This window comes from Schistocerca americana, unplaced genomic scaffold (genome assembly GCF_021461395.2).
Source record: "Schistocerca americana isolate TAMUIC-IGC-003095 unplaced genomic scaffold, iqSchAmer2.1 HiC_scaffold_133, whole genome shotgun sequence".
In the NCBI taxonomy this organism is placed as follows: domain Eukaryota; kingdom Metazoa; phylum Arthropoda; class Insecta; order Orthoptera; family Acrididae; genus Schistocerca; species Schistocerca americana.
Window position 1 is genome coordinate 399,590 of NW_025725405.1, and position 26,933 is coordinate 426,522.

Below are 26,933 nucleotides of genomic sequence, written 5' to 3' on the forward strand. Positions count from 1 at the left end.
GCAGGGTGATGATCATTTGGTCATCACACTCGCCAGCTGAAATCGGCGCTGCCTTTTCGCAGTAGTAAAAGAGAAGTGGCCCGTGGGGGGATCGAACCCACGACCTTCGCGTTATTAGCACGACGCTCTAACCAACTGAGCTAACGGGCCTCGGCAGATGCAGTTGCTCAGCCCTACGCTGGAATCAGGTGGCATGAAGCCATACACCATTCCTATGGTCGTCGTGTGTCTGCTTCCCTAGTCTATATTCTGCTGACGGTCACGAAACAGTAGCTATATTGCGAGCAGGACGGGAAACGGCCGCTCGGACAGCTCAAACTTGTCACGATTCGTGTGGAAAAAATTCCGTTCCGGTACCGGGAATCGAACCCGGGCCTCCTGGGTAAAAGCCAGGTATCCTAGCCACTAGACCACACCGGATGCGGCCGTTTCATTCGACCGTTCGTACGGTCGCTTGTCGCATTGTCGCTCTCTTTGCGAGCATCTTTGCACATACTGACTGGCAAGGCGCGCACCTCAAACGTCGCAGAGCAATGCTTTTGGCTTCATGCTCTGCTGGGAGAAGAGGAATAGGGAAGCTGTATGTAGCAATAACAGGAAGTAAACATTTTCCCGCTGAAGCGTTGAAACGTTGCGGATAACAAACAAGAAATAAGTTGGCGCCCTAGCAACAGCACCACCTTCAGTCACAGAAAATTAGATGCCCCGGGTGAGGATCGAACTCACGACCTTAAGATTATGAGACTTACGCGCTGCCTACTGCGCTACCGAGGCAGGCGATCGTTAGACCTTCTGGAATCTTGGTAAGTACCGAATACAAGTGGTAGAGAGTCTGCACTCCCTGGCTCATTTTTTCTGTTGCTACACGTGCATTCACGGCGCGGCAGGCAACTTGCGATGCTAGGCCGACGCCAGTATGTACAATAGCACGCAGGAGTCCAAACGAGCAGTCGTCCGCGCTGCATGATTGGTTCTTTCCACACGGAATCCCGCGGTTCATTCTCATGGCTCACGCAGTTCGAGTGCGAAAGACACGCAGCACCCCTACCGGAGAAAAAACAAAATGATGCATCGGCCGGGAATCGAACCCGGGCCGCCCGCGTGGCAGGCGAGCATTCTACCACTGAACCACCGATGCTCGGGCCAGCGGTACCTTCACGCTGCTTCCCGAGCAGATGTCTCAAGGGAAAGTGGGACTGCCGTCAAGCGCCGTAGCATTCTGTGGAGAAGATGCTGCAGACGCTGAATCCTGCACTGCACTGCTTAAAGATGCCGCCAGAACGCGGTCCTCTGCGTACTCTTGCGCCGCCGGCGCCGACTCTTGCCAAAGGATGCGAAATGTGCGCGGATACGCTGTCCGAATGCGTCTGGATGTGCTCCCCTAGCCTGCCTCGAAATGCGCCTGCCGGGTACGATCACCTTCGGCCGCTGCCGACAGGCGGGAAGCCGACTCAGCGCGGTGGCGGGGCGCTCGCTTGTGCGGTGGTGGTGTAATGGTCAGCATAGTTGCCTTCCAAGCAGTTGATCCGGGTTCGATTCCCGGCCACCGCAGCAGGCTTTTAATTTCGCGTATGAGTACTTTTGCCACGCGCTCTTAAACTATTGTTTTTTCGCCCTCTTACTCGCTGCATACCAGCCCTTAGTGTGTCTCGACTTGTCTCGACTTTGCTCAGCTGACGCGAGAGCTGACGCTCTCAAATCGGCCTATATCAAAACGACAAGCACGAGAAACGACTGAGAGAGGTAAGGAGAGGCGAGGCGAGGCGATGGACACACAGCACGCCCCCTTCATTTCACGGTGGCGTCTCCCTGGCCGAATCGGGCTGTAGCTCCGAAAACAAAGGAGAAACAAAAATAGGAAGTAAAACTGCCAATACTGCCCTGTGTTCCCATGCGCTCACCCGCCCAAGTACTGACAAGGGCCAAAGTTGTTACGCATCGGCAATCGGACATTTTCTTTCATTTTCTCTAACCAGTGTATTCAAGATATTATGGCCATTGCCGAGTGAATGCTGTAGTGCTTCCCGACGAGTCGGGTTCGGATCCTCTGTCAACTTCCACGCAGGGTGATGATCATTTGGTCATCACACTCGCCAGCTGAAATCGGCGCTGCCTTTTCGCAGTAGTAAAAGAGAAGTGGCCCGTGGGGGGATCGAACCCACGACCTTCGCGTTATTAGCACGACGCTCTAACCAACTGAGCTAACGGGCCTCGGCAGATGCAGTTGCTCAGCCCTACGCTGGAATCAGGTGGCATGAAGCCATACACCATTCCTATGGTCGTCGTGTGTCTGCTTCCCTAGTCTATATTCTGCTGACGGTCACGAAACAGTAGCTATATTGCGAGCAGGACGGGAAACGGCCGCTCGGACAGCTCAAACTTGTCACGATTCGTGTGGAAAAAATTCCGTTCCGGTACCGGGAATCGAACCCGGGCCTCCTGGGTGAAAGCCAGGTATCCTAGCCACTAGACCACACCGGATGCGGCCGTTTCATTCGACCGTTCGTACGGTCGCTTGTCGCATTGTCGCTCTCTTTGCGAGCATCTTTGCACATACTGACTGGCAAGGCGCGCACCTCAAACGTCGCAGAGCAATGCTTTTGGCTTCATGCTCTGCTGGGAGAAGAGGAATAGGGAAGCTGTATGTAGCAATAACAGGAAGTAAACATTTTCCCGCTGAAGCGTTGAAACGTTGCGGATAACAAACAAGAAATAAGTTGGCGCCCTAGCAACAGCACCACCTTCAGTCACAGAAAATTAGATGCCCCGGGTGAGGATCGAACTCACGACCTTAAGATTATGAGACTTACGCGCTGCCTACTGCGCTACCGAGGCAGGCGATCGTTAGACCTTCTGGAATCTTGGTAAGTACCGAATACAAGTGGTAGAGAGTCTGCACTCCCTGGCTCATTTTTTCTGTTGCTACACGTGCATTCACGGCGCGGCAGGCAACTTGCGATGCTAGGCCGACGCCAGTATGTACAATAGCACGCAGGAGTCCAAACGAGCAGTCGTCCGCGCTGCATGATTGGTTCTTTCCACACGGAATCCCGCGGTTCATTCTCATGGCTCACGCAGTTCGAGTGCGAAAGACACGCAGCACCCCTACCGGAGAAAAAACAAAATGATGCATCGGCCGGGAACCGAACCCGGGCCGCCCGCGTGGCAGGCGAGCATTCTACCACTGAACCACCGATGCTCGGGCCAGCGGTACCTTCACGCTGCTTCCCGAGCAGATGTCTCAAGGGAAAGTGGGACTGCCGTCAAGCGCCGTAGCATTCTGTGGAGAAGATGCTGCAGACGCTGAATCCTGCACTGCACTGCTTAAAGATGCCGCCAGAACGCGGTCCTCTGCGTACTCTTGCGCCGCCGGCGCCGACTCTTGCCAAAGGATGCGAAATGTGCGCGGATACGCTGTCCGAATGCGTCTGGATGTGCTCCCCTAGCCTGCCTCGAAATGCGCCTGCCGGGTACGATCACCTTCGGCCGCTGCCGACAGGCGGGAAGCCGACTCAGCGCGGTGGCGGGGCGCTCGCGTGTGCGGTGGTGGTGTAATGGTCAGCATAGTTGCCTTCCAAGCAGTTGATCCGGGTTCGATTCCCGGCCACCGCAGCAGGCTTTTAATTTCGCGTATGAGTACTTTTGCCACGCGCTCTTAAACTATTGTTTTTTCGCCCTCTTACTCGCTGCATACCAGCCCTTAGTGTGTCTCGACTTGTCTCGACTTTGCTCAGCTGACGCGAGAGCTGACGCTCTCAAATCGGCCTATATCAAAACGACAAGCACGAGAAACGACTGAGAGAGGTAAGGAGAGGCGAGGCGAGGCGATGGACACACAGCACGCCCCCTTCATTTCACGGTGGCGTCTCCCTGGCCGAATCGGGCTGTAGCTCCGAAAACAAAGGAGAAACAAAAATAGGAAGTAAAACTGCCAATACTGCCCTGTGTTCCCATGCGCTCACCCGCCCAAGTACTGACAAGGGCCAAAGTTGTTACGCATCGGCAATCGGACATTTTCTTTCATTTTCTCTAACCAGTGTATTCAAGATATTATGGCCATTGCCGAGTGAATGCTGTAGTGCTTCCCGACGAGTCGGGTTCGGATCCTCTGTCAACTTCCACGCAGGGTGATGATCATTTGGTCATCACACTCGCCAGCTGAAATCGGCGCTGCCTTTTCGCAGTAGTAAAAGAGAAGTGGCCCGTGGGGGGATCGAACCCACGACCTTCGCGTTATTAGCACGACGCTCTAACCAACTGAGCTAACGGGCCTCGGCAGATGCAGTTGCTCAGCCCTACGCTGGAATCAGGTGGCATGAAGCCATACACCATTCCTATGGTCGTCGTGTGTCTGCTTCCCTAGTCTATATTCTGCTGACGGTCACGAAACAGTAGCTATATTGCGAGCAGGACGGGAAACGGCCGCTCGGACAGCTCAAACTTGTCACGATTCGTGTGGAAAAAATTCCGTTCCGGTACCGGGAATCGAACCCGGGCCTCCTGGGTGAAAGCCAGGTATCCTAGCCACTAGACCACACCGGATGCGGCCGTTTCATTCGACCGTTCGTACGGTCGCTTGTCGCATTGTCGCTCTCTTTGCGAGCATCTTTGCACATACTGACTGGCAAGGCGCGCACCTCAAACGTCGCAGAGCAATGCTTTTGGCTTCATGCTCTGCTGGGAGAAGAGGAATAGGGAAGCTGTATGTAGCAATAACAGGAAGTAAACATTTTCCCGCTGAAGCGTTGAAACGTTGCGGATAACAAACAAGAAATAAGTTGGCGCCCTAGCAACAGCACCACCTTCAGTCACAGAAAATTAGATGCCCCGGGTGAGGATCGAACTCACGACCTTAAGATTATGAGACTTACGCGCTGCCTACTGCGCTACCGAGGCAGGCGATCGTTAGACCTTCTGGAATCTTGGTAAGTACCGAATACAAGTGGTAGAGAGTCTGCACTCCCTGGCTCATTTTTTCTGTTGCTACACGTGCATTCACGGCGCGGCAGGCAACTTGCGATGCTAGGCCGACGCCAGTATGTACAATAGCACGCAGGAGTCCAAACGAGCAGTCGTCCGCGCTGCATGATTGGTTCTTTCCACACGGAATCCCGCGGTTCATTCTCATGGCTCACGCAGTTCGAGTGCGAAAGACACGCAGCACCCCTACCGGAGAAAAAACAAAATGATGCATCGGCCGGGAATCGAACCCGGGCCGCCCGCGTGGCAGGCGAGCATTCTACCACTGAACCACCGATGCTCGGGCCAGCGGTACCTTCACGCTGCTTCCCGAGCAGATGTCTCAAGGGAAAGTGGGACTGCCGTCAAGCGCCGTAGCATTCTGTGGAGAAGATGCTGCAGACGCTGAATCCTGCACTGCACTGCTTAAAGATGCCGCCAGAACGCGGTCCTCTGCGTACTCTTGCGCCGCCGGCGCCGACTCTTGCCAAAGGATGCGAAATGTGCGCGGATACGCTGTCCGAATGCGTCTGGATGTGCTCCCCTAGCCTGCCTCGAAATGCGCCTGCCGGGTACGATCACCTTCGGCCGCTGCCGACAGGCGGGAAGCCGACTCAGCGCGGTGGCGGGGCGCTCGCTTGTGCGGTGGTGGTGTAATGGTCAGCATAGTTGCCTTCCAAGCAGTTGATCCGGGTTCGATTCCCGGCCACCGCAGCAGGCTTTTAATTTCGCGTATGAGTACTTTTGCCACGCGCTCTTAAACTATTGTTTTTTCGCCCTCTTACTCGCTGCATACCAGCCCTTAGTGTGTCTCGACTTGTCTCGACTTTGCTCAGCTGACGCGAGAGCTGACGCTCTCAAATCGGCCTATATCAAAACGACAAGCACGAGAAACGACTGAGAGAGGTAAGGAGAGGCGAGGCGAGGCGATGGACACACAGCACGCCCCCTTCATTTCACGGTGGCGTCTCCCTGGCCGAATCGGGCTGTAGCTCCGAAAACAAAGGAGAAACAAAAATAGGAAGTAAAACTGCCAATACTGCCCTGTGTTCCCATGCGCTCACCCGCCCAAGTACTGACAAGGGCCAAAGTTGTTACGCATCGGCAATCGGACATTTTCTTTCATTTTCTCTAACCAGTGTATTCAAGATATTATGGCCATTGCCGAGTGAATGCTGTAGTGCTTCCCGACGAGTCGGGTTCGGATCCTCTGTCAACTTCCACGCAGGGTGATGATCATTTGGTCATCACACTCGCCAGCTGAAATCGGCGCTGCCTTTTCGCAGTAGTAAAAGAGAAGTGGCCCGTGGGGGGATCGAACCCACGACCTTCGCGTTATTAGCACGACGCTCTAACCAACTGAGCTAACGGGCCTCGGCAGATGCAGTTGCTCAGCCCTACGCTGGAATCAGGTGGCATGAAGCCATACACCATTCCTATGGTCGTCGTGTGTCTGCTTCCCTAGTCTATATTCTGCTGACGGTCACGAAACAGTAGCTATATTGCGAGCAGGACGGGAAACGGCCGCTCGGACAGCTCAAACTTGTCACGATTCGTGTGGAAAAAATTCCGTTCCGGTACCGGGAATCGAACCCGGGCCTCCTGGGTGAAAGCCAGGTATCCTAGCCACTAGACCACACCGGATGCGGCCGTTTCATTCGACCGTTCGTACGGTCGCTTGTCGCATTGTCGCTCTCTTTGCGAGCATCTTTGCACATACTGACTGGCAAGGCGCGCACCTCAAACGTCGCAGAGCAATGCTTTTGGCTTCATGCTCTGCTGGGAGAAGAGGAATAGGGAAGCTGTATGTAGCAATAACAGGAAGTAAACATTTTCCCGCTGAAGCGTTGAAACGTTGCGGATAACAAACAAGAAATAAGTTGGCGCCCTAGCAACAGCACCACCTTCAGTCACAGAAAATTAGATGCCCCGGGTGAGGATCGAACTCACGACCTTAAGATTATGAGACTTACGCGCTGCCTACTGCGCTACCGAGGCAGGCGATCGTTAGACCTTCTGGAATCTTGGTAAGTACCGAATACAAGTGGTAGAGAGTCTGCACTCCCTGGCTCATTTTTTCTGTTGCTACACGTGCATTCACGGCGCGGCAGGCAACTTGCGATGCTAGGCCGACGCCAGTATGTACAATAGCACGCAGGAGTCCAAACGAGCAGTCGTCCGCGCTGCATGATTGGTTCTTTCCACACGGAATCCCGCGGTTCATTCTCATGGCTCACGCAGTTCGAGTGCGAAAGACACGCAGCACCCCTACCGGAGAAAAAACAAAATGATGCATCGGCCGGGAATCGAACCCGGGCCGCCCGCGTGGCAGGCGAGCATTCTACCACTGAACCACCGATGCTCGGGCCAGCGGTACCTTCACGCTGCTTCCCGAGCAGATGTCTCAAGGGAAAGTGGGACTGCCGTCAAGCGCCGTAGCATTCTGTGGAGAAGATGCTGCAGACGCTGAATCCTGCACTGCACTGCTTAAAGATGCCGCCAGAACGCGGTCCTCTGCGTACTCTTGCGCCGCCGGCGCCGACTCTTGCCAAAGGATGCGAAATGTGCGCGGATACGCTGTCCGAATGCGTCTGGATGTGCTCCCCTAGCCTGCCTCGAAATGCGCCTGCCGGGTACGATCACCTTCGGCCGCTGCCGACAGGCGGGAAGCCGACTCAGCGCGGTGGCGGGGCGCTCGCTTGTGCGGTGGTGGTGTAATGGTCAGCATAGTTGCCTTCCAAGCAGTTGATCCGGGTTCGATTCCCGGCCACCGCAGCAGGCTTTTAATTTCGCGTATGAGTACTTTTGCCACGCGCTCTTAAACTATTGTTTTTTCGCCCTCTTACTCGCTGCATACCAGCCCTTAGTGTGTCTCGACTTGTCTCGACTTTGCTCAGCTGACGCGAGAGCTGACGCTCTCAAATCGGCCTATATCAAAACGACAAGCACGAGAAACGACTGAGAGAGGTAAGGAGAGGCGAGGCGAGGCGATGGACACACAGCACGCCCCCTTCATTTCACGGTGGCGTCTCCCTGGCCGAATCGGGCTGTAGCTCCGAAAACAAAGGAGAAACAAAAATAGGAAGTAAAACTGCCAATACTGCCCTGTGTTCCCATGCGCTCACCCGCCCAAGTACTGACAAGGGCCAAAGTTGTTACGCATCGGCAATCGGACATTTTCTTTCATTTTCTCTAACCAGTGTATTCAAGATATTATGGCCATTGCCGAGTGAATGCTGTAGTGCTTCCCGACGAGTCGGGTTCGGATCCTCTGTCAACTTCCACGCAGGGTGATGATCATTTGGTCATCACACTCGCCAGCTGAAATCGGCGCTGCCTTTTCGCAGTAGTAAAAGAGAAGTGGCCCGTGGGGGGATCGAACCCACGACCTTCGCGTTATTAGCACGACGCTCTAACCAACTGAGCTAACGGGCCTCGGCAGATGCAGTTGCTCAGCCCTACGCTGGAATCAGGTGGCATGAAGCCATACACCATTCCTATGGTCGTCGTGTGTCTGCTTCCCTAGTCTATATTCTGCTGACGGTCACGAAACAGTAGCTATATTGCGAGCAGGACGGGAAACGGCCGCTCGGACAGCTCAAACTTGTCACGATTCGTGTGGAAAAAATTCCGTTCCGGTACCGGGAATCGAACCCGGGCCTCCTGGGTGAAAGCCAGGTATCCTAGCCACTAGACCACACCGGATGCGGCCGTTTCATTCGACCGTTCGTACGGTCGCTTGTCGCATTGTCGCTCTCTTTGCGAGCATCTTTGCACATACTGACTGGCAAGGCGCGCACCTCAAACGTCGCAGAGCAATGCTTTTGGCTTCATGCTCTGCTGGGAGAAGAGGAATAGGGAAGCTGTATGTAGCAATAACAGGAAGTAAACATTTTCCCGCTGAAGCGTTGAAACGTTGCGGATAACAAACAAGAAATAAGTTGGCGCCCTAGCAACAGCACCACCTTCAGTCACAGAAAATTAGATGCCCCGGGTGAGGATCGAACTCACGACCTTAAGATTATGAGACTTACGCGCTGCCTACTGCGCTACCGAGGCAGGCGATCGTTAGACCTTCTGGAATCTTGGTAAGTACCGAATACAAGTGGTAGAGAGTCTGCACTCCCTGGCTCATTTTTTCTGTTGCTACACGTGCATTCACGGCGCGGCAGGCAACTTGCGATGCTAGGCCGACGCCAGTATGTACAATAGCACGCAGGAGTCCAAACGAGCAGTCGTCCGCGCTGCATGATTGGTTCTTTCCACACGGAATCCCGCGGTTCATTCTCATGGCTCACGCAGTTCGAGTGCGAAAGACACGCAGCACCCCTACCGGAGAAAAAACAAAATGATGCATCGGCCGGGAACCGAACCCGGGCCGCCCGCGTGGCAGGCGAGCATTCTACCACTGAACCACCGATGCTCGGGCCAGCGGTACCTTCACGCTGCTTCCCGAGCAGATGTCTCAAGGGAAAGTGGGACTGCCGTCAAGCGCCGTAGCATTCTGTGGAGAAGATGCTGCAGACGCTGAATCCTGCACTGCACTGCTTAAAGATGCCGCCAGAACGCGGTCCTCTGCGTACTCTTGCGCCGCCGGCGCCGACTCTTGCCAAAGGATGCGAAATGTGCGCGGATACGCTGTCCGAATGCGTCTGGATGTGCTCCCCTAGCCTGCCTCGAAATGCGCCTGCCGGGTACGATCACCTTCGGCCGCTGCCGACAGGCGGGAAGCCGACTCAGCGCGGTGGCGGGGCGCTCGCTTGTGCGGTGGTGGTGTAATGGTCAGCATAGTTGCCTTCCAAGCAGTTGATCCGGGTTCGATTCCCGGCCACCGCAGCAGGCTTTTAATTTCGCGTATGAGTACTTTTGCCACGCGCTCTTAAACTATTGTTTTTTCGCCCTCTTACTCGCTGCATACCAGCCCTTAGTGTGTCTCGACTTGTCTCGACTTTGCTCAGCTGACGCGAGAGCTGACGCTCTCAAATCGGCCTATATCAAAACGACAAGCACGAGAAACGACTGAGAGAGGTAAGGAGAGGCGAGGCGAGGCGATGGACACACAGCACGCCCCCTTCATTTCACGGTGGCGTCTCCCTGGCCGAATCGGGCTGTAGCTCCGAAAACAAAGGAGAAACAAAAATAGGAAGTAAAACTGCCAATACTGCCCTGTGTTCCCATGCGCTCACCCGCCCAAGTACTGACAAGGGCCAAAGTTGTTACGCATCGGCAATCGGACATTTTCTTTCATTTTCTCTAACCAGTGTATTCAAGATATTATGGCCATTGCCGAGTGAATGCTGTAGTGCTTCCCGACGAGTCGGGTTCGGATCCTCTGTCAACTTCCACGCAGGGTGATGATCATTTGGTCATCACACTCGCCAGCTGAAATCGGCGCTGCCTTTTCGCAGTAGTAAAAGAGAAGTGGCCCGTGGGGGGATCGAACCCACGACCTTCGCGTTATTAGCACGACGCTCTAACCAACTGAGCTAACGGGCCTCGGCAGATGCAGTTGCTCAGCCCTACGCTGGAATCAGGTGGCATGAAGCCATACACCATTCCTATGGTCGTCGTGTGTCTGCTTCCCTAGTCTATATTCTGCTGACGGTCACGAAACAGTAGCTATATTGCGAGCAGGACGGGAAACGGCCGCTCGGACAGCTCAAACTTGTCACGATTCGTGTGGAAAAAATTCCGTTCCGGTACCGGGAATCGAACCCGGGCCTCCTGGGTGAAAGCCAGGTATCCTAGCCACTAGACCACACCGGATGCGGCCGTTTCATTCGACCGTTCGTACGGTCGCTTGTCGCATTGTCGCTCTCTTTGCGAGCATCTTTGCACATACTGACTGGCAAGGCGCGCACCTCAAACGTCGCAGAGCAATGCTTTTGGCTTCATGCTCTGCTGGGAGAAGAGGAATAGGGAAGCTGTATGTAGCAATAACAGGAAGTAAACATTTTCCCGCTGAAGCGTTGAAACGTTGCGGATAACAAACAAGAAATAAGTTGGCGCCCTAGCAACAGCACCACCTTCAGTCACAGAAAATTAGATGCCCCGGGTGAGGATCGAACTCACGACCTTAAGATTATGAGACTTACGCGCTGCCTACTGCGCTACCGAGGCAGGCGATCGTTAGACCTTCTGGAATCTTGGTAAGTACCGAATACAAGTGGTAGAGAGTCTGCACTCCCTGGCTCATTTTTTCTGTTGCTACACGTGCATTCACGGCGCGGCAGGCAACTTGCGATGCTAGGCCGACGCCAGTATGTACAATAGCACGCAGGAGTCCAAACGAGCAGTCGTCCGCGCTGCATGATTGGTTCTTTCCACACGGAATCCCGCGGTTCATTCTCATGGCTCACGCAGTTCGAGTGCGAAAGACACGCAGCACCCCTACCGGAGAAAAAACAAAATGATGCATCGGCCGGGAATCGAACCCGGGCCGCCCGCGTGGCAGGCGAGCATTCTACCACTGAACCACCGATGCTCGGGCCAGCGGTACCTTCACGCTGCTTCCCGAGCAGATGTCTCAAGGGAAAGTGGGACTGCCGTCAAGCGCCGTAGCATTCTGTGGAGAAGATGCTGCAGACGCTGAATCCTGCACTGCACTGCTTAAAGATGCCGCCAGAACGCGGTCCTCTGCGTACTCTTGCGCCGCCGGCGCCGACTCTTGCCAAAGGATGCGAAATGTGCGCGGATACGCTGTCCGAATGCGTCTGGATGTGCTCCCCTAGCCTGCCTCGAAATGCGCCTGCCGGGTACGATCACCTTCGGCCGCTGCCGACAGGCGGGAAGCCGACTCAGCGCGGTGGCGGGGCGCTCGCTTGTGCGGTGGTGGTGTAATGGTCAGCATAGTTGCCTTCCAAGCAGTTGATCCGGGTTCGATTCCCGGCCACCGCAGCAGGCTTTTAATTTCGCGTATGAGTACTTTTGCCACGCGCTCTTAAACTATTGTTTTTTCGCCCTCTTACTCGCTGCATACCAGCCCTTAGTGTGTCTCGACTTGTCTCGACTTTGCTCAGCTGACGCGAGAGCTGACGCTCTCAAATCGGCCTATATCAAAACGACAAGCACGAGAAACGACTGAGAGAGGTAAGGAGAGGCGAGGCGAGGCGATGGACACACAGCACGCCCCCTTCATTTCACGGTGGCGTCTCCCTGGCCGAATCGGGCTGTAGCTCCGAAAACAAAGGAGAAACAAAAATAGGAAGTAAAACTGCCAATACTGCCCTGTGTTCCCATGCGCTCACCCGCCCAAGTACTGACAAGGGCCAAAGTTGTTACGCATCGGCAATCGGACATTTTCTTTCATTTTCTCTAACCAGTGTATTCAAGATATTATGGCCATTGCCGAGTGAATGCTGTAGTGCTTCCCGACGAGTCGGGTTCGGATCCTCTGTCAACTTCCACGCAGGGTGATGATCATTTGGTCATCACACTCGCCAGCTGAAATCGGCGCTGCCTTTTCGCAGTAGTAAAAGAGAAGTGGCCCGTGGGGGGATCGAACCCACGACCTTCGCGTTATTAGCACGACGCTCTAACCAACTGAGCTAACGGGCCTCGGCAGATGCAGTTGCTCAGCCCTACGCTGGAATCAGGTGGCATGAAGCCATACACCATTCCTATGGTCGTCGTGTGTCTGCTTCCCTAGTCTATATTCTGCTGACGGTCACGAAACAGTAGCTATATTGCGAGCAGGACGGGAAACGGCCGCTCGGACAGCTCAAACTTGTCACGATTCGTGTGGAAAAAATTCCGTTCCGGTACCGGGAATCGAACCCGGGCCTCCTGGGTGAAAGCCAGGTATCCTAGCCACTAGACCACACCGGATGCGGCCGTTTCATTCGACCGTTCGTACGGTCGCTTGTCGCATTGTCGCTCTCTTTGCGAGCATCTTTGCACATACTGACTGGCAAGGCGCGCACCTCAAACGTCGCAGAGCAATGCTTTTGGCTTCATGCTCTGCTGGGAGAAGAGGAATAGGGAAGCTGTATGTAGCAATAACAGGAAGTAAACATTTTCCCGCTGAAGCGTTGAAACGTTGCGGATAACAAACAAGAAATAAGTTGGCGCCCTAGCAACAGCACCACCTTCAGTCACAGAAAATTAGATGCCCCGGGTGAGGATCGAACTCACGACCTTAAGATTATGAGACTTACGCGCTGCCTACTGCGCTACCGAGGCAGGCGATCGTTAGACCTTCTGGAATCTTGGTAAGTACCGAATACAAGTGGTAGAGAGTCTGCACTCCCTGGCTCATTTTTTCTGTTGCTACACGTGCATTCACGGCGCGGCAGGCAACTTGCGATGCTAGGCCGACGCCAGTATGTACAATAGCACGCAGGAGTCCAAACGAGCAGTCGTCCGCGCTGCATGATTGGTTCTTTCCACACGGAATCCCGCGGTTCATTCTCATGGCTCACGCAGTTCGAGTGCGAAAGACACGCAGCACCCCTACCGGAGAAAAAACAAAATGATGCATCGGCCGGGAATCGAACCCGGGCCGCCCGCGTGGCAGGCGAGCATTCTACCACTGAACCACCGATGCTCGGGCCAGCGGTACCTTCACGCTGCTTCCCGAGCAGATGTCTCAAGGGAAAGTGGGACTGCCGTCAAGCGCCGTAGCATTCTGTGGAGAAGATGCTGCAGACGCTGAATCCTGCACTGCACTGCTTAAAGATGCCGCCAGAACGCGGTCCTCTGCGTACTCTTGCGCCGCCGGCGCCGACTCTTGCCAAAGGATGCGAAATGTGCGCGGATACGCTGTCCGAATGCGTCTGGATGTGCTCCCCTAGCCTGCCTCGAAATGCGCCTGCCGGGTACGATCACCTTCGGCCGCTGCCGACAGGCGGGAAGCCGACTCAGCGCGGTGGCGGGGCGCTCGCTTGTGCGGTGGTGGTGTAATGGTCAGCATAGTTGCCTTCCAAGCAGTTGATCCGGGTTCGATTCCCGGCCACCGCAGCAGGCTTTTAATTTCGCGTATGAGTACTTTTGCCACGCGCTCTTAAACTATTGTTTTTTCGCCCTCTTACTCGCTGCATACCAGCCCTTAGTGTGTCTCGACTTGTCTCGACTTTGCTCAGCTGACGCGAGAGCTGACGCTCTCAAATCGGCCTATATCAAAACGACAAGCACGAGAAACGACTGAGAGAGGTAAGGAGAGGCGAGGCGAGGCGATGGACACACAGCACGCCCCCTTCATTTCACGGTGGCGTCTCCCTGGCCGAATCGGGCTGTAGCTCCGAAAACAAAGGAGAAACAAAAATAGGAAGTAAAACTGCCAATACTGCCCTGTGTTCCCATGCGCTCACCCGCCCAAGTACTGACAAGGGCCAAAGTTGTTACGCATCGGCAATCGGACATTTTCTTTCATTTTCTCTAACCAGTGTATTCAAGATATTATGGCCATTGCCGAGTGAATGCTGTAGTGCTTCCCGACGAGTCGGGTTCGGATCCTCTGTCAACTTCCACGCAGGGTGATGATCATTTGGTCATCACACTCGCCAGCTGAAATCGGCGCTGCCTTTTCGCAGTAGTAAAAGAGAAGTGGCCCGTGGGGGGATCGAACCCACGACCTTCGCGTTATTAGCACGACGCTCTAACCAACTGAGCTAACGGGCCTCGGCAGATGCAGTTGCTCAGCCCTACGCTGGAATCAGGTGGCATGAAGCCATACACCATTCCTATGGTCGTCGTGTGTCTGCTTCCCTAGTCTATATTCTGCTGACGGTCACGAAACAGTAGCTATATTGCGAGCAGGACGGGAAACGGCCGCTCGGACAGCTCAAACTTGTCACGATTCGTGTGGAAAAAATTCCGTTCCGGTACCGGGAATCGAACCCGGGCCTCCTGGGTGAAAGCCAGGTATCCTAGCCACTAGACCACACCGGATGCGGCCGTTTCATTCGACCGTTCGTACGGTCGCTTGTCGCATTGTCGCTCTCTTTGCGAGCATCTTTGCACATACTGACTGGCAAGGCGCGCACCTCAAACGTCGCAGAGCAATGCTTTTGGCTTCATGCTCTGCTGGGAGAAGAGGAATAGGGAAGCTGTATGTAGCAATAACAGGAAGTAAACATTTTCCCGCTGAAGCGTTGAAACGTTGCGGATAACAAACAAGAAATAAGTTGGCGCCCTAGCAACAGCACCACCTTCAGTCACAGAAAATTAGATGCCCCGGGTGAGCATCGAACTCACGACCTTAAGATTATGAGACTTACGCGCTGCCTACTGCGCTACCGAGGCAGGCGATCGTTAGACCTTCTGGAATCTTGGTAAGTACCGAATACAAGTGGTAGAGAGTCTGCACTCCCTGGCTCATTTTTTCTGTTGCTACACGTGCATTCACGGCGCGGCAGGCAACTTGCGATGCTAGGCCGACGCCAGTATGTACAATAGCACGCAGGAGTCCAAACGAGCAGTCGTCCGCGCTGCATGATTGGTTCTTTCCACACGGAATCCCGCGGTTCATTCTCATGGCTCACGCAGTTCGAGTGCGAAAGACACGCAGCACCCCTACCGGAGAAAAAACAAAATGATGCATCGGCCGGGAACCGAACCCGGGCCGCCCGCGTGGCAGGCGAGCATTCTACCACTGAACCACCGATGCTCGGGCCAGCGGTACCTTCACGCTGCTTCCCGAGCAGATGTCTCAAGGGAAAGTGGGACTGCCGTCAAGCGCCGTAGCATTCTGTGGAGAAGATGCTGCAGACGCTGAATCCTGCACTGCACTGCTTAAAGATGCCGCCAGAACGCGGTCCTCTGCGTACTCTTGCGCCGCCGGCGCCGACTCTTGCCAAAGGATGCGAAATGTGCGCGGATACGCTGTCCGAATGCGTCTGGATGTGCTCCCCTAGCCTGCCTCGAAATGCGCCTGCCGGGTACGATCACCTTCGGCCGCTGCCGACAGGCGGGAAGCCGACTCAGCGCGGTGGCGGGGCGCTCGCTTGTGCGGTGGTGGTGTAATGGTCAGCATAGTTGCCTTCCAAGCAGTTGATCCGGGTTCGATTCCCGGCCACCGCAGCAGGCTTTTAATTTCGCGTATGAGTACTTTTGCCACGCGCTCTTAAACTATTGTTTTTTCGCCCTCTTACTCGCTGCATACCAGCCCTTAGTGTGTCTCGACTTGTCTCGACTTTGCTCAGCTGACGCGAGAGCTGACGCTCTCAAATCGGCCTATATCAAAACGACAAGCACGAGAAACGACTGAGAGAGGTAAGGAGAGGCGAGGCGAGGCGATGGACACACAGCACGCCCCCTTCATTTCACGGTGGCGTCTCCCTGGCCGAATCGGGCTGTAGCTCCGAAAACAAAGGAGAAACAAAAATAGGAAGTAAAACTGCCAATACTGCCCTGTGTTCCCATGCGCTCACCCGCCCAAGTACTGACAAGGGCCAAAGTTGTTACGCATCGGCAATCGGACATTTTCTCTAACCAGTGTATTCAAGATATTATGGCCATTGCCGAGTGAATGCTGTAGTGCTTCCCGACGAGTCGGGTTCGGATCCTCTGTCAACTTCCACGCAGGGTGATGATCATTTGGTCATCACACTCGCCAGCTGAAATCGGCGCTGCCTTTTCGCAGTAGTAAAAGAGAAGTGGCCCGTGGGGGGATCGAACCCACGACCTTCGCGTTATTAGCACGACGCTCTAACCAACTGAGCTAACGGGCCTCGGCAGATGCAGTTGCTCAGCCCTACGCTGGAATCAGGTGGCATGAAGCCATACACCATTCCTATGGTCGTCGTGTGTCTGCTTCCCTAGTCTATATTCTGCTGACGGTCACGAAACAGTAGCTATATTGCGAGCAGGACGGGAAACGGCCGCTCGGACAGCTCAAACTTGTCACGATTCGTGTGGAAAAAATTCCGTTCCGGTACCGGGAATCGAACCCGGGCCTCCTGGGTGAAAGCCAGGTATCCTAGCCACTAGACCACACCGGATGCGGCCGTTTCATTCGACCGTTCGTACGGTCGCTTGTCGCATTGTCGCTCTCTTTGCGAGCATCTTTGCACATACTGACTGGCAAGGCGCGCACCTCAAACGTCGCAGAGCAATGCTTTTGGCTTCATGCTCTGCTGGGAGAAGAGGAATAGGGAAGCTGTATGTAGCAATAACAGGAAGTAAACATTTTCCCGCTGAAGCGTTGAAACGTTGCGGATAACAAACAAGAAATAAGTTGGCGCCCTAGCAACAGCACCACCTTCAGTCACAGAAAATTAGATGCCCCGGGTGAGCATCGAACTCACGACCTTAAGATTATGAGACTTACGCGCTGCCTACTGCGCTACCGAGGCAGGCGATCGTTAGACCTTCTGGAATCTTGGTAAGTACCGAATACAAGTGGTAGAGAGTCTGCACTCCCTGGCTCATTTTTTCTGTTGCTACACGTGCATTCACGGCGCGGCAGGCAACTTGCGATGCTAGGCCGACGCCAGTATGTACAATAGCACGCAGGAGTCCAAACGAGCAGTCGTCCGCGCTGCATGATTGGTTCTTTCCACACGGAATCCCGCGGTTCATTCTCATGGCTCACGCAGTTCGAGTGCGAAAGACACGCAGCACCCCTACCGGAGAAAAAACAAAATGATGCATCGGCCGGGAACCGAACCCGGGCCGCCCGCGTGGCAGGCGAGCATTCTACCACTGAACCACCGATGCTCGGGCCAGCGGTACCTTCACGCTGCTTCCCGAGCAGATGTCTCAAGGGAAAGTGGGACTGCCGTCAAGCGCCGTAGCATTCTGTGGAGAAGATGCTGCAGACGCTGAATCCTGCACTGCACTGCTTAAAGATGCCGCCAGAACGCGGTCCTCTGCGTACTCTTGCGCCGCCGGCGCCGACTCTTGCCAAAGGATGCGAAATGTGCGCGGATACGCTGTCCGAATGCGTCTGGATGTGCTCCCCTAGCCTGCCTCGAAATGCGCCTGCCGGGTACGATCACCTTCGGCCGCTGCCGACAGGCGGGAAGCCGACTCAGCGCGGTGGCGGGGCGCTCGCTTGTGCGGTGGTGGTGTAATGGTCAGCATAGTTGCCTTCCAAGCAGTTGATCCGGGTTCGATTCCCGGCCACCGCAGCAGGCTTTTAATTTCGCGTATGAGTACTTTTGCCACGCGCTCTTAAACTATTGTTTTTTCGCCCTCTTACTCGCTGCATACCAGCCCTTAGTGTGTCTCGACTTGTCTCGACTTTGCTCAGCTGACGCGAGAGCTGACGCTCTCAAATCGGCCTATATCAAAACGACAAGCACGAGAAACGACTGAGAGAGGTAAGGAGAGGCGAGGCGAGGCGATGGACACACAGCACGCCCCCTTCATTTCACGGTGGCGTCTCCCTGGCCGAATCGGGCTGTAGCTCCGAAAACAAAGGAGAAACAAAAATAGGAAGTAAAACTGCCAATACTGCCCTGTGTTCCCATGCGCTCACCCGCCCAAGTACTGACAAGGGCCAAAGTTGTTACGCATCGGCAATCGGACATTTTCTCTAACCAGTGTATTCAAGATATTATGGCCATTGCCGAGTGAATGCTGTAGTGCTTCCCGACGAGTCGGGTTCGGATCCTCTGTCAACTTCCACGCAGGGTGATGATCATTTGGTCATCACACTCGCCAGCTGAAATCGGCGCTGCCTTTTCGCAGTAGTAAAAGAGAAGTGGCCCGTGGGGGGATCGAACCCACGACCTTCGCGTTATTAGCACGACGCTCTAACCAACTGAGCTAACGGGCCTCGGCAGATGCAGTTGCTCAGCCCTACGCTGGAATCAGGTGGCATGAAGCCATACACCATTCCTATGGTCGTCGTGTGTCTGCTTCCCTAGTCTATATTCTGCTGACGGTCACGAAACAGTAGCTATATTGCGAGCAGGACGGGAAACGGCCGCTCGGACAGCTCAAACTTGTCACGATTCGTGTGGAAAAAATTCCGTTCCGGTACCGGGAATCGAACCCGGGCCTCCTGGGTGAAAGCCAGGTATCCTAGCCACTAGACCACACCGGATGCGGCCGTTTCATTCGACCGTTCGTACGGTCGCTTGTCGCATTGTCGCTCTCTTTGCGAGCATCTTTGCACATACTGACTGGCAAGGCGCGCACCTCAAACGTCGCAGAGCAATGCTTTTGGCTTCATGCTCTGCTGGGAGAAGAGGAATAGGGAAGCTGTATGTAGCAATAACAGGAAGTAAACATTTTCCCGCTGAAGCGTTGAAACGTTGCGGATAACAAACAAGAAATAAGTTGGCGCCCTAGCAACAGCACCACCTTCAGTCACAGAAAATTAGATGCCCCGGGTGAGGATCGAACTCACGACCTTAAGATTATGAGACTTACGCGCTGCCTACTGCGCTACCGAGGCAGGCGATCGTTAGACCTTCTGGAATCTTGGTAAGTACCGAATACAAGTGGTAGAGAGTCTGCACTCCCTGGCTCATTTTTTCTGTTGCTACACGTGCATTCACGGCGCGGCAGGCAACTTGCGATGCTAGGCCGACGCCAGTATGTACAATAGCACGCAGGAGTCCAAACGAGCAGTCGTCCGCGCTGCATGATTGGTTCTTTCCACACGGAATCCCGCGGTTCATTCTCATGGCTCACGCAGTTCGAGTGCGAAAGACACGCAGCACCCCTACCGGAGAAAAAACAAAATGATGCATCGGCCGGGAATCGAACCCGGGCCGCCCGCGTGGCAGGCGAGCATTCTACCACTGAACCACCGATGCTCGGGCCAGCGGTACCTTCACGCTGCTTCCCGAGCAGATGTCTCAAGGGAAAGTGGGACTGCCGTCAAGCGCCGTAGCATTCTGTGGAGAAGATGCTGCAGACGCTGAATCCTGCACTGCACTGCTTAAAGATGCCGCCAGAACGCGGTCCTCTGCGTACTCTTGCGCCGCCGGCGCCGACTCTTGCCAAAGGATGCGAAATGTGCGCGGATACGCTGTCCGAATGCGTCTGGATGTGCTCCCCTAGCCTGCCTCGAAATGCGCCTGCCGGGTACGATCACCTTCGGCCGCTGCCGACAGGCGGGAAGCCGACTCAGCGCGGTGGCGGGGCGCTCGCTTGTGCGGTGGTGGTGTAATGGTCAGCATAGTTGCCTTCCAAGCAGTTGATCCGGGTTCGATTCCCGGCCACCGCAGCAGGCTTTTAATTTCGCGTATGAGTACTTTTGCCACGCGCTCTTAAACTATTGTTTTTTCGCCCTCTTACTCGCTGCATACCAGCCCTTAGTGTGTCTCGACTTGTCTCGACTTTGCTCAGCTGACGCGAGAGCTGACGCTCTCAAATCGGCCTATATCAAAACGACAAGCACGAGAAACGACTGAGAGAGGTAAGGAGAGGCGAGGCGAGGCGATGGACACACAGCACGCCCCCTTCATTTCACGGTGGCGTCTCCCTGGCCGAATCGGGCTGTAGCTCCGAAAACAAAGGAGAAACAAAAATAGGAAGTAAAACTGCCAATACTGCCCTGTGTTCCCATGCGCTCACCCGCCCAAGTACTGACAAGGGCCAAAGTTGTTACGCATCGGCAATCGGACATTTTCTTTCATTTTCTCTAACCAGTGTATTCAAGATATTATGGCCATTGCCGAGTGAATGCTGTAGTGCTTCCCGACGAGTCGGGTTCGGATCCTCTGTCAACTTCCACGCAGGGTGATGATCATTTGGTCATCACACTCGCCAGCTGAAATCGGCGCTGCCTTTTCGCAGTAGTAAAAGAGAAGTGGCCCGTGGGGGGATCGAACCCACGACCTTCGCGTTATTAGCACGACGCTCTAACCAACTGAGCTAACGGGCCTCGGCAGATGCAGTTGCTCAGCCCTACGCTGGAATCAGGTGGCATGAAGCCATACACCATTCCTATGGTCGTCGTGTGTCTGCTTCCCTAGTCTATATTCTGCTGACGGTCACGAAACAGTAGCTATATTGCGAGCAGGACGGGAAACGGCCGCTCGGACAGCTCAAACTTGTCACGATTCGTGTGGAAAAAATTCCGTTCCGGTACCGGGAATCGAACCCGGGCCTCCTGGGTGAAAGCCAGGTATCCTAGCCACTAGACCACACCGGATGCGGCCGTTTCATTCGACCGTTCGTACGGTCGCTTGTCGCATTGTCGCTCTCTTTGCGAGCATCTTTGCACATACTGACTGGCAAGGCGCGCACCTCAAACGTCGCAGAGCAATGCTTTTGGCTTCATGCTCTGCTGGGAGAAGAGGAATAGGGAAGCTGTATGTAGCAATAACAGGAAGTAAACATTTTCCCGCTGAAGCGTTGAAACGTTGCGGATAACAAACAAGAAATAAGTTGGCGCCCTAGCAACAGCACCACCTTCAGTCACAGAAAATTAGATGCCCCGGGTGAGGATCGAACTCACGACCTTAAGATTATGAGACTTACGCGCTGCCTACTGCGCTACCGAGGCAGGCGATCGTTAGACCTTCTGGAATCTTGGTAAGTACCGAATACAAGTGGTAGAGAGTCTGCACTCCCTGGCTCATTTTTTCTGTTGCTACACGTGCATTCACGGCGCGGCAGGCAACTTGCGATGCTAGGCCGACGCCAGTATGTACAATAGCACGCAGGAGTCCAAACGAGCAGTCGTCCGCGCTGCATGATTGGTTCTTTCCACACGGAATCCCGCGGTTCATTCTCATGGCTCACGCAGTTCGAGTGCGAAAGACACGCAGCACCCCTACCGGAGAAAAAACAAAATGATGCATCGGCCGGGAATCGAACCCGGGCCGCCCGCGTGGCAGGCGAGCATTCTACCACTGAACCACCGATGCTCGGGCCAGCGGTACCTTCACGCTGCTTCCCGAGCAGATGTCTCAAGGGAAAGTGGGACTGCCGTCAAGCGCCGTAGCATTCTGTGGAGAAGATGCTGCAGACGCTGAATCCTGCACTGCACTGCTTAAAGATGCCGCCAGAACGCGGTCCTCTGCGTACTCTTGCGCCGCCGGCGCCGACTCTTGCCAAAGGATGCGAAATGTGCGCGGATACGCTGTCCGAATGCGTCTGGATGTGCTCCCCTAGCCTGCCTCGAAATGCGCCTGCCGGGTACGATCACCTTCGGCCGCTGCCGACAGGCGGGAAGCCGACTCAGCGCGGTGGCGGGGCGCTCGCTTGTGCGGTGGTGGTGTAATGGTCAGCATAGTTGCCTTCCAAGCAGTTGATCCGGGTTCGATTCCCGGCCACCGCAGCAGGCTTTTAATTTCGCGTATGAGTACTTTTGCCACGCGCTCTTAAACTATTGTTTTTTCGCCCTCTTACTCGCTGCATACCAGCCCTTAGTGTGTCTCGACTTGTCTCGACTTTGCTCAGCTGACGCGAGAGCTGACGCTCTCAAATCGGCCTATATCAAAACGACAAGCACGAGAAACGACTGAGAGAGGTAAGGAGAGGCGAGGCGAGGCAATGGACACACAGCACGCCCCCTTCATTTCACGGTGGCGTCTCCCTGGCCGAATCGGGCTGTAGCTCCGAAAACAAAGGAGAAACAAAAATAGGAAGTAAAACTGCCAATACTGCCCTGTGTTCCCATGCGCTCACCCGCCCAAGTACTGACAAGGGCCAAAGTTGTTACGCATCGGCAATCGGACATTTTCTTTCATTTTCTCTAACCAGTGTATTCAAGATATTATGGCCATTGCCGAGTGAATGCTGTAGTGCTTCCCGACGAGTCGGGTTCGGATCCTCTGTCAACTTCCACGCAGGGTGATGATCATTTGGTCATCACACTCGCCAGCTGAAATCGGCGCTGCCTTTTCGCAGTAGTAAAAGAGAAGTGGCCCGTGGGGGGATCGAACCCACGACCTTCGCGTTATTAGCACGACGCTCTAACCAACTGAGCTAACGGGCCTCGGCAGATGCAGTTGCTCAGCCCTACGCTGGAATCAGGTGGCATGAAGCCATACACCATTCCTATGGTCGTCGTGTGTCTGCTTCCCTAGTCTATATTCTGCTGACGGTCACGAAACAGTAGCTATATTGCGAGCAGGACGGGAAACGGCCGCTCGGACAGCTCAAACTTGTCACGATTCGTGTGGAAAAAATTCCGTTCCGGTACCGGGAATCGAACCCGGGCCTCCTGGGTGAAAGCCAGGTATCCTAGCCACTAGACCACACCGGATGCGGCCGTTTCATTCGACCGTTCGTACGGTCGCTTGTCGCATTGTCGCTCTCTTTGCGAGCATCTTTGCACATACTGACTGGCAAGGCGCGCACCTCAAACGTCGCAGAGCAATGCTTTTGGCTTCATGCTCTGCTGGGAGAAGAGGAATAGGGAAGCTGTATGTAGCAATAACAGGAAGTAAACATTTTCCCGCTGAAGCGTTGAAACGTTGCGGATAACAAACAAGAAATAAGTTGGCGCCCTAGCAACAGCACCACCTTCAGTCACAGAAAATTAGATGCCCCGGGTGAGGATCGAACTCACGACCTTAAGATTATGAGACTTACGCGCTGCCTACTGCGCTACCGAGGCAGGCGATCGTTAGACCTTCTGGAATCTTGGTAAGTACCGAATACAAGTGGTAGAGAGTCTGCACTCCCTGGCTCATTTTTTCTGTTGCTACACGTGCATTCACGGCGCGGCAGGCAACTTGCGATGCTAGGCCGACGCCAGTATGTACAATAGCACGCAGGAGTCCAAACGAGCAGTCGTCCGCGCTGCATGATTGGTTCTTTCCACACGGAATCCCGCGGTTCATTCTCATGGCTCACGCAGTTCGAGTGCGAAAGACACGCAGCACCCCTACCGGAGAAAAAACAAAATGATGCATCGGCCGGGAATCGAACCCGGGCCGCCCGCGTGGCAGGCGAGCATTCTACCACTGAACCACCGATGCTCGGGCCAGCGGTACCTTCACGCTGCTTCCCGAGCAGATGTCTCAAGGGAAAGTGGGACTGCCGTCAAGCGCCGTAGCATTCTGTGGAGAAGATGCTGCAGACGCTGAATCCTGCACTGCACTGCTTAAAGATGCCGCCAGAACGCGGTCCTCTGCGTACTCTTGCGCCGCCGGCGCCGACTCTTGCCAAAGGATGCGAAATGTGCGCGGATACGCTGTCCGAATGCGTCTGGATGTGCTCCCCTAGCCTGCCTCGAAATGCGCCTGCCGGGTACGATCACCTTCGGCCGCTGCCGACAGGCGGGAAGCCGACTCAGCGCGGTGGCGGGGCGCTCGCTTGTGCGGTGGTGGTGTAATGGTCAGCATAGTTGCCTTCCAAGCAGTTGATCCGGGTTCGATTCCCGGCCACCGCAGCAGGCTTTTAATTTCGCGTATGAGTACTTTTGCCACGCGCTCTTAAACTATTGTTTTTTCGCCCTCTTACTCGCTGCATACCAGCCCTTAGTGTGTCTCGACTTGTCTCGACTTTGCTCAGCTGACGCGAGAGCTGACGCTCTCAAATCGGCCTATATCAAAACGACAAGCACGAGAAACGACTGAGAGAGGTAAGGAGAGGCGAGGCGAGGCAATGGACACACAGCACGCCCCCTTCATTTCACGGTGGCGTCTCCCTGGCCGAATCGGGCTGTAGCTCCGAAAACAAAGGAGAAACAAAAATAGGAAGTAAAACTGCCAATACTGCCCTGTGTTCCCATGCGCTCACCCGCCCAAGTACTGACAAGGGCCAAAGTTGTTACGCATCGGCAATCGGACATTTTCTTTCATTTTCTCTAACCAGTGTATTCAAGATATTATGGCCATTGCCGAGTGAATGCTGTAGTGCTTCCCGACGAGTCGGGTTCGGATCCTCTGTCAACTTCCACGCAGGGTGATGATCATTTGGTCATCACACTCGCCAGCTGAAATCGGCGCTGCCTTTTCGCAGTAGTAAAAGAGAAGTGGCCCGTGGGGGGATCGAACCCACGACCTTCGCGTTATTAGCACGACGCTCTAACCAACTGAGCTAACGGGCCTCGGCAGATGCAGTTGCTCAGCCCTACGCTGGAATCAGGTGGCATGAAGCCATACACCATTCCTATGGTCGTCGTGTGTCTGCTTCCCTAGTCTATATTCTGCTGACGGTCACGAAACAGTAGCTATATTGCGAGCAGGACGGGAAACGGCCGCTCGGACAGCTCAAACTTGTCACGATTCGTGTGGAAAAAATTCCGTTCCGGTACCGGGAATCGAACCCGGGCCTCCTGGGTGAAAGCCAGGTATCCTAGCCACTAGACCACACCGGATGCGGCCGTTTCATTCGACCGTTCGTACGGTCGCTTGTCGCATTGTCGCTCTCTTTGCGAGCATCTTTGCACATACTGACTGGCAAGGCGCGCACCTCAAACGTCGCAGAGCAATGCTTTTGGCTTCATGCTCTGCTGGGAGAAGAGGAATAGGGAAGCTGTATGTAGCAATAACAGGAAGTAAACATTTTCCCGCTGAAGCGTTGAAACGTTGCGGATAACAAACAAGAAATAAGTTGGCGCCCTAGCAACAGCACCACCTTCAGTCACAGAAAATTAGATGCCCCGGGTGAGGATCGAACTCACGACCTTAAGATTATGAGACTTACGCGCTGCCTACTGCGCTACCGAGGCAGGCGATCGTTAGACCTTCTGGAATCTTGGTAAGTACCGAATACAAGTGGTAGAGAGTCTGCACTCCCTGGCTCATTTTTTCTGTTGCTACACGTGCATTCACGGCGCGGCAGGCAACTTGCGATGCTAGGCCGACGCCAGTATGTACAATAGCACGCAGGAGTCCAAACGAGCAGTCGTCCGCGCTGCATGATTGGTTCTTTCCACACGGAATCCCGCGGTTCATTCTCATGGCTCACGCAGTTCGAGTGCGAAAGACACGCAGCACCCCTACCGGAGAAAAAACAAAATGATGCATCGGCCGGGAATCGAACCCGGGCCGCCCGCGTGGCAGGCGAGCATTCTACCACTGAACCACCGATGCTCGGGCCAGCGGTACCTTCACGCTGCTTCCCGAGCAGATGTCTCAAGGGAAAGTGGGACTGCCGTCAAGCGCCGTAGCATTCTGTGGAGAAGATGCTGCAGACGCTGAATCCTGCACTGCACTGCTTAAAGATGCCGCCAGAACGCGGTCCTCTGCGTACTCTTGCGCCGCCGGCGCCGACTCTTGCCAAAGGATGCGAAATGTGCGCGGATACGCTGTCCGAATGCGTCTGGATGTGCTCCCCTAGCCTGCCTCGAAATGCGCCTGCCGGGTACGATCACCTTCGGCCGCTGCCGACAGGCGGGAAGCCGACTCAGCGCGGTGGCGGGGCGCTCGCTTGTGCGGTGGTGGTGTAATGGTCAGCATAGTTGCCTTCCAAGCAGTTGATCCGGGTTCGATTCCCGGCCACCGCAGCAGGCTTTTAATTTCGCGTATGAGTACTTTTGCCACGCGCTCTTAAACTATTGTTTTTTCGCCCTCTTACTCGCTGCATACCAGCCCTTAGTGTGTCTCGACTTGTCTCGACTTTGCTCAGCTGACGCGAGAGCTGACGCTCTCAAATCGGCCTATATCAAAACGACAAGCACGAGAAACGACTGAGAGAGGTAAGGAGAGGCGAGGCGAGGCGATGGACACACAGCACGCCCCCTTCATTTCACGGTGGCGTCTCCCTGGCCGAATCGGGCTGTAGCTCCGAAAACAAAGGAGAAACAAAAATAGGAAGTAAAACTGCCAATACTGCCCTGTGTTCCCATGCGCTCACCCGCCCAAGTACTGACAAGGGCCAAAGTTGTTACGCATCGGCAATCGGACATTTTCTTTCATTTTCTCTAACCAGTGTATTCAAGATATTATGGCCATTGCCGAGTGAATGCTGTAGTGCTTCCCGACGAGTCGGGTTCGGATCCTCTGTCAACTTCCACGCAGGGTGATGATCATTTGGTCATCACACTCGCCAGCTGAAATCGGCGCTGCCTTTTCGCAGTAGTAAAAGAGAAGTGGCCCGTGGGGGGATCGAACCCACGACCTTCGCGTTATTAGCACGACGCTCTAACCAACTGAGCTAACGGGCCTCGGCAGATG

The 26,933-nt window shown here is 54.7% G+C and overlaps 66 non-coding genes across 66 annotated transcripts; 13 read left to right on the forward strand and 53 right to left on the reverse strand.

Annotated features, from left to right (window-relative positions):
• Positions 1-76: 76 nt before the first annotated feature.
• Positions 77-150, reverse strand: Trnai-aau. Its single transcript has one exon. It is a non-coding gene; the product is annotated as a tRNA-Ile (tRNA).
• A 198-nt stretch (positions 151-348) lies between these two features.
• On the reverse strand, positions 349-420 carry Trnak-uuu. The gene has a single exon. It is a non-coding gene; the product is annotated as a tRNA-Lys (tRNA).
• A 281-nt stretch (positions 421-701) lies between these two features.
• Positions 702-774, reverse strand: Trnam-cau. Its single transcript has one exon. It is a non-coding gene; the product is annotated as a tRNA-Met (tRNA).
• A 293-nt stretch (positions 775-1,067) lies between these two features.
• Positions 1,068-1,138, reverse strand: Trnag-gcc. Its single transcript has one exon. It is a non-coding gene; the product is annotated as a tRNA-Gly (tRNA).
• Positions 1,139-1,479: 341 nt separating this feature from the next.
• On the forward strand, positions 1,480-1,551 carry Trnag-ucc. Its single transcript has one exon. It is a non-coding gene; the product is annotated as a tRNA-Gly (tRNA).
• Positions 1,552-2,137: 586 nt separating this feature from the next.
• Positions 2,138-2,211, reverse strand: Trnai-aau. The gene has a single exon. It is a non-coding gene; the product is annotated as a tRNA-Ile (tRNA).
• Positions 2,212-2,409: 198 nt separating this feature from the next.
• On the reverse strand, positions 2,410-2,481 carry Trnae-uuc. Its single transcript has one exon. It is a non-coding gene; the product is annotated as a tRNA-Glu (tRNA).
• A 281-nt stretch (positions 2,482-2,762) lies between these two features.
• Trnam-cau lies at positions 2,763-2,835 on the reverse strand. Its single transcript has one exon. It is a non-coding gene; the product is annotated as a tRNA-Met (tRNA).
• Positions 2,836-3,128: 293 nt separating this feature from the next.
• On the reverse strand, positions 3,129-3,199 carry Trnag-gcc. Its single transcript has one exon. It is a non-coding gene; the product is annotated as a tRNA-Gly (tRNA).
• A 341-nt stretch (positions 3,200-3,540) lies between these two features.
• Positions 3,541-3,612, forward strand: Trnag-ucc. Its single transcript has one exon. It is a non-coding gene; the product is annotated as a tRNA-Gly (tRNA).
• A 586-nt stretch (positions 3,613-4,198) lies between these two features.
• Trnai-aau lies at positions 4,199-4,272 on the reverse strand. Its single transcript has one exon. It is a non-coding gene; the product is annotated as a tRNA-Ile (tRNA).
• A 198-nt stretch (positions 4,273-4,470) lies between these two features.
• Trnae-uuc lies at positions 4,471-4,542 on the reverse strand. The gene has a single exon. It is a non-coding gene; the product is annotated as a tRNA-Glu (tRNA).
• A 281-nt stretch (positions 4,543-4,823) lies between these two features.
• Trnam-cau lies at positions 4,824-4,896 on the reverse strand. Its single transcript has one exon. It is a non-coding gene; the product is annotated as a tRNA-Met (tRNA).
• A 293-nt stretch (positions 4,897-5,189) lies between these two features.
• Trnag-gcc lies at positions 5,190-5,260 on the reverse strand. The gene has a single exon. It is a non-coding gene; the product is annotated as a tRNA-Gly (tRNA).
• A 341-nt stretch (positions 5,261-5,601) lies between these two features.
• Trnag-ucc lies at positions 5,602-5,673 on the forward strand. Its single transcript has one exon. It is a non-coding gene; the product is annotated as a tRNA-Gly (tRNA).
• Positions 5,674-6,259: 586 nt separating this feature from the next.
• Trnai-aau lies at positions 6,260-6,333 on the reverse strand. The gene has a single exon. It is a non-coding gene; the product is annotated as a tRNA-Ile (tRNA).
• A 198-nt stretch (positions 6,334-6,531) lies between these two features.
• Positions 6,532-6,603, reverse strand: Trnae-uuc. Its single transcript has one exon. It is a non-coding gene; the product is annotated as a tRNA-Glu (tRNA).
• Positions 6,604-6,884: 281 nt separating this feature from the next.
• Trnam-cau lies at positions 6,885-6,957 on the reverse strand. Its single transcript has one exon. It is a non-coding gene; the product is annotated as a tRNA-Met (tRNA).
• Positions 6,958-7,250: 293 nt separating this feature from the next.
• On the reverse strand, positions 7,251-7,321 carry Trnag-gcc. Its single transcript has one exon. It is a non-coding gene; the product is annotated as a tRNA-Gly (tRNA).
• Positions 7,322-7,662: 341 nt separating this feature from the next.
• Trnag-ucc lies at positions 7,663-7,734 on the forward strand. Its single transcript has one exon. It is a non-coding gene; the product is annotated as a tRNA-Gly (tRNA).
• A 586-nt stretch (positions 7,735-8,320) lies between these two features.
• Positions 8,321-8,394, reverse strand: Trnai-aau. The gene has a single exon. It is a non-coding gene; the product is annotated as a tRNA-Ile (tRNA).
• Positions 8,395-8,592: 198 nt separating this feature from the next.
• On the reverse strand, positions 8,593-8,664 carry Trnae-uuc. Its single transcript has one exon. It is a non-coding gene; the product is annotated as a tRNA-Glu (tRNA).
• A 281-nt stretch (positions 8,665-8,945) lies between these two features.
• On the reverse strand, positions 8,946-9,018 carry Trnam-cau. Its single transcript has one exon. It is a non-coding gene; the product is annotated as a tRNA-Met (tRNA).
• A 293-nt stretch (positions 9,019-9,311) lies between these two features.
• Positions 9,312-9,382, reverse strand: Trnag-gcc. The gene has a single exon. It is a non-coding gene; the product is annotated as a tRNA-Gly (tRNA).
• A 341-nt stretch (positions 9,383-9,723) lies between these two features.
• Trnag-ucc lies at positions 9,724-9,795 on the forward strand. Its single transcript has one exon. It is a non-coding gene; the product is annotated as a tRNA-Gly (tRNA).
• Positions 9,796-10,381: 586 nt separating this feature from the next.
• On the reverse strand, positions 10,382-10,455 carry Trnai-aau. Its single transcript has one exon. It is a non-coding gene; the product is annotated as a tRNA-Ile (tRNA).
• Positions 10,456-10,653: 198 nt separating this feature from the next.
• Trnae-uuc lies at positions 10,654-10,725 on the reverse strand. Its single transcript has one exon. It is a non-coding gene; the product is annotated as a tRNA-Glu (tRNA).
• A 281-nt stretch (positions 10,726-11,006) lies between these two features.
• Trnam-cau lies at positions 11,007-11,079 on the reverse strand. Its single transcript has one exon. It is a non-coding gene; the product is annotated as a tRNA-Met (tRNA).
• Positions 11,080-11,372: 293 nt separating this feature from the next.
• Positions 11,373-11,443, reverse strand: Trnag-gcc. The gene has a single exon. It is a non-coding gene; the product is annotated as a tRNA-Gly (tRNA).
• A 341-nt stretch (positions 11,444-11,784) lies between these two features.
• On the forward strand, positions 11,785-11,856 carry Trnag-ucc. The gene has a single exon. It is a non-coding gene; the product is annotated as a tRNA-Gly (tRNA).
• Positions 11,857-12,442: 586 nt separating this feature from the next.
• On the reverse strand, positions 12,443-12,516 carry Trnai-aau. The gene has a single exon. It is a non-coding gene; the product is annotated as a tRNA-Ile (tRNA).
• Positions 12,517-12,714: 198 nt separating this feature from the next.
• Trnae-uuc lies at positions 12,715-12,786 on the reverse strand. The gene has a single exon. It is a non-coding gene; the product is annotated as a tRNA-Glu (tRNA).
• Positions 12,787-13,067: 281 nt separating this feature from the next.
• Positions 13,068-13,140, reverse strand: Trnam-cau. The gene has a single exon. It is a non-coding gene; the product is annotated as a tRNA-Met (tRNA).
• A 293-nt stretch (positions 13,141-13,433) lies between these two features.
• On the reverse strand, positions 13,434-13,504 carry Trnag-gcc. The gene has a single exon. It is a non-coding gene; the product is annotated as a tRNA-Gly (tRNA).
• A 341-nt stretch (positions 13,505-13,845) lies between these two features.
• Positions 13,846-13,917, forward strand: Trnag-ucc. The gene has a single exon. It is a non-coding gene; the product is annotated as a tRNA-Gly (tRNA).
• A 586-nt stretch (positions 13,918-14,503) lies between these two features.
• Positions 14,504-14,577, reverse strand: Trnai-aau. Its single transcript has one exon. It is a non-coding gene; the product is annotated as a tRNA-Ile (tRNA).
• Positions 14,578-14,775: 198 nt separating this feature from the next.
• Positions 14,776-14,847, reverse strand: Trnae-uuc. Its single transcript has one exon. It is a non-coding gene; the product is annotated as a tRNA-Glu (tRNA).
• Positions 14,848-15,128: 281 nt separating this feature from the next.
• On the reverse strand, positions 15,129-15,201 carry Trnam-cau. The gene has a single exon. It is a non-coding gene; the product is annotated as a tRNA-Met (tRNA).
• Positions 15,202-15,494: 293 nt separating this feature from the next.
• Positions 15,495-15,565, reverse strand: Trnag-gcc. The gene has a single exon. It is a non-coding gene; the product is annotated as a tRNA-Gly (tRNA).
• Positions 15,566-15,906: 341 nt separating this feature from the next.
• Trnag-ucc lies at positions 15,907-15,978 on the forward strand. Its single transcript has one exon. It is a non-coding gene; the product is annotated as a tRNA-Gly (tRNA).
• Positions 15,979-16,554: 576 nt separating this feature from the next.
• On the reverse strand, positions 16,555-16,628 carry Trnai-aau. The gene has a single exon. It is a non-coding gene; the product is annotated as a tRNA-Ile (tRNA).
• A 198-nt stretch (positions 16,629-16,826) lies between these two features.
• Trnae-uuc lies at positions 16,827-16,898 on the reverse strand. The gene has a single exon. It is a non-coding gene; the product is annotated as a tRNA-Glu (tRNA).
• Positions 16,899-17,179: 281 nt separating this feature from the next.
• Trnam-cau lies at positions 17,180-17,252 on the reverse strand. The gene has a single exon. It is a non-coding gene; the product is annotated as a tRNA-Met (tRNA).
• Positions 17,253-17,545: 293 nt separating this feature from the next.
• Positions 17,546-17,616, reverse strand: Trnag-gcc. Its single transcript has one exon. It is a non-coding gene; the product is annotated as a tRNA-Gly (tRNA).
• A 341-nt stretch (positions 17,617-17,957) lies between these two features.
• On the forward strand, positions 17,958-18,029 carry Trnag-ucc. The gene has a single exon. It is a non-coding gene; the product is annotated as a tRNA-Gly (tRNA).
• Positions 18,030-18,605: 576 nt separating this feature from the next.
• On the reverse strand, positions 18,606-18,679 carry Trnai-aau. The gene has a single exon. It is a non-coding gene; the product is annotated as a tRNA-Ile (tRNA).
• A 198-nt stretch (positions 18,680-18,877) lies between these two features.
• Trnae-uuc lies at positions 18,878-18,949 on the reverse strand. The gene has a single exon. It is a non-coding gene; the product is annotated as a tRNA-Glu (tRNA).
• Positions 18,950-19,230: 281 nt separating this feature from the next.
• Trnam-cau lies at positions 19,231-19,303 on the reverse strand. The gene has a single exon. It is a non-coding gene; the product is annotated as a tRNA-Met (tRNA).
• Positions 19,304-19,596: 293 nt separating this feature from the next.
• Trnag-gcc lies at positions 19,597-19,667 on the reverse strand. Its single transcript has one exon. It is a non-coding gene; the product is annotated as a tRNA-Gly (tRNA).
• Positions 19,668-20,008: 341 nt separating this feature from the next.
• Trnag-ucc lies at positions 20,009-20,080 on the forward strand. Its single transcript has one exon. It is a non-coding gene; the product is annotated as a tRNA-Gly (tRNA).
• A 586-nt stretch (positions 20,081-20,666) lies between these two features.
• Trnai-aau lies at positions 20,667-20,740 on the reverse strand. Its single transcript has one exon. It is a non-coding gene; the product is annotated as a tRNA-Ile (tRNA).
• A 198-nt stretch (positions 20,741-20,938) lies between these two features.
• Positions 20,939-21,010, reverse strand: Trnae-uuc. Its single transcript has one exon. It is a non-coding gene; the product is annotated as a tRNA-Glu (tRNA).
• Positions 21,011-21,291: 281 nt separating this feature from the next.
• Trnam-cau lies at positions 21,292-21,364 on the reverse strand. Its single transcript has one exon. It is a non-coding gene; the product is annotated as a tRNA-Met (tRNA).
• Positions 21,365-21,657: 293 nt separating this feature from the next.
• On the reverse strand, positions 21,658-21,728 carry Trnag-gcc. The gene has a single exon. It is a non-coding gene; the product is annotated as a tRNA-Gly (tRNA).
• Positions 21,729-22,069: 341 nt separating this feature from the next.
• On the forward strand, positions 22,070-22,141 carry Trnag-ucc. Its single transcript has one exon. It is a non-coding gene; the product is annotated as a tRNA-Gly (tRNA).
• A 586-nt stretch (positions 22,142-22,727) lies between these two features.
• Positions 22,728-22,801, reverse strand: Trnai-aau. The gene has a single exon. It is a non-coding gene; the product is annotated as a tRNA-Ile (tRNA).
• A 198-nt stretch (positions 22,802-22,999) lies between these two features.
• Trnae-uuc lies at positions 23,000-23,071 on the reverse strand. Its single transcript has one exon. It is a non-coding gene; the product is annotated as a tRNA-Glu (tRNA).
• A 281-nt stretch (positions 23,072-23,352) lies between these two features.
• Positions 23,353-23,425, reverse strand: Trnam-cau. Its single transcript has one exon. It is a non-coding gene; the product is annotated as a tRNA-Met (tRNA).
• A 293-nt stretch (positions 23,426-23,718) lies between these two features.
• Trnag-gcc lies at positions 23,719-23,789 on the reverse strand. The gene has a single exon. It is a non-coding gene; the product is annotated as a tRNA-Gly (tRNA).
• Positions 23,790-24,130: 341 nt separating this feature from the next.
• On the forward strand, positions 24,131-24,202 carry Trnag-ucc. The gene has a single exon. It is a non-coding gene; the product is annotated as a tRNA-Gly (tRNA).
• Positions 24,203-24,788: 586 nt separating this feature from the next.
• Trnai-aau lies at positions 24,789-24,862 on the reverse strand. Its single transcript has one exon. It is a non-coding gene; the product is annotated as a tRNA-Ile (tRNA).
• A 198-nt stretch (positions 24,863-25,060) lies between these two features.
• Positions 25,061-25,132, reverse strand: Trnae-uuc. The gene has a single exon. It is a non-coding gene; the product is annotated as a tRNA-Glu (tRNA).
• A 281-nt stretch (positions 25,133-25,413) lies between these two features.
• Trnam-cau lies at positions 25,414-25,486 on the reverse strand. The gene has a single exon. It is a non-coding gene; the product is annotated as a tRNA-Met (tRNA).
• Positions 25,487-25,779: 293 nt separating this feature from the next.
• On the reverse strand, positions 25,780-25,850 carry Trnag-gcc. The gene has a single exon. It is a non-coding gene; the product is annotated as a tRNA-Gly (tRNA).
• A 341-nt stretch (positions 25,851-26,191) lies between these two features.
• On the forward strand, positions 26,192-26,263 carry Trnag-ucc. The gene has a single exon. It is a non-coding gene; the product is annotated as a tRNA-Gly (tRNA).
• A 586-nt stretch (positions 26,264-26,849) lies between these two features.
• Trnai-aau lies at positions 26,850-26,923 on the reverse strand. The gene has a single exon. It is a non-coding gene; the product is annotated as a tRNA-Ile (tRNA).
• Between the last annotated feature and the right edge of the window lie 10 nt (positions 26,924-26,933).